Raw genomic sequence first — 310 nt, 5'->3', positions numbered from 1 at the left:
CAACACCGACAGGCAGTGTCAGAGCCCTGTCAGGCAAGAATCCGTGTTCCTCCTGCATCCGTGACTCAGGTCGCATTGGAATTTTGAGAGAAAATGCTCCCGATTCCCAGCGCAGCTCTTTGTTTCATGCTGGGCACTCATTGTCGGACAGAATTTTCACCTGTGCCAGTGAAAATTCTGCATGTAGAATTAGCAAACAACATAAACCCGTCCTTTGCAGTTTCCACAACAGATACCACTGATGTTTTCACATCCAGTTAGCACACGTATTCAACAGCAAGAGTCCGAGCAGTATTATGGGTAACTCCAT

This window comes from Apaloderma vittatum, unplaced genomic scaffold, assembly GCF_000703405.1.
Source record: "Apaloderma vittatum isolate BGI_N311 unplaced genomic scaffold, ASM70340v1 scaffold10539, whole genome shotgun sequence".
Classification (NCBI taxonomy): Eukaryota; Metazoa; Chordata; class Aves; order Trogoniformes; family Trogonidae; genus Apaloderma; species Apaloderma vittatum.
Note: the sequence above shows the minus strand (reverse complement) of the source record.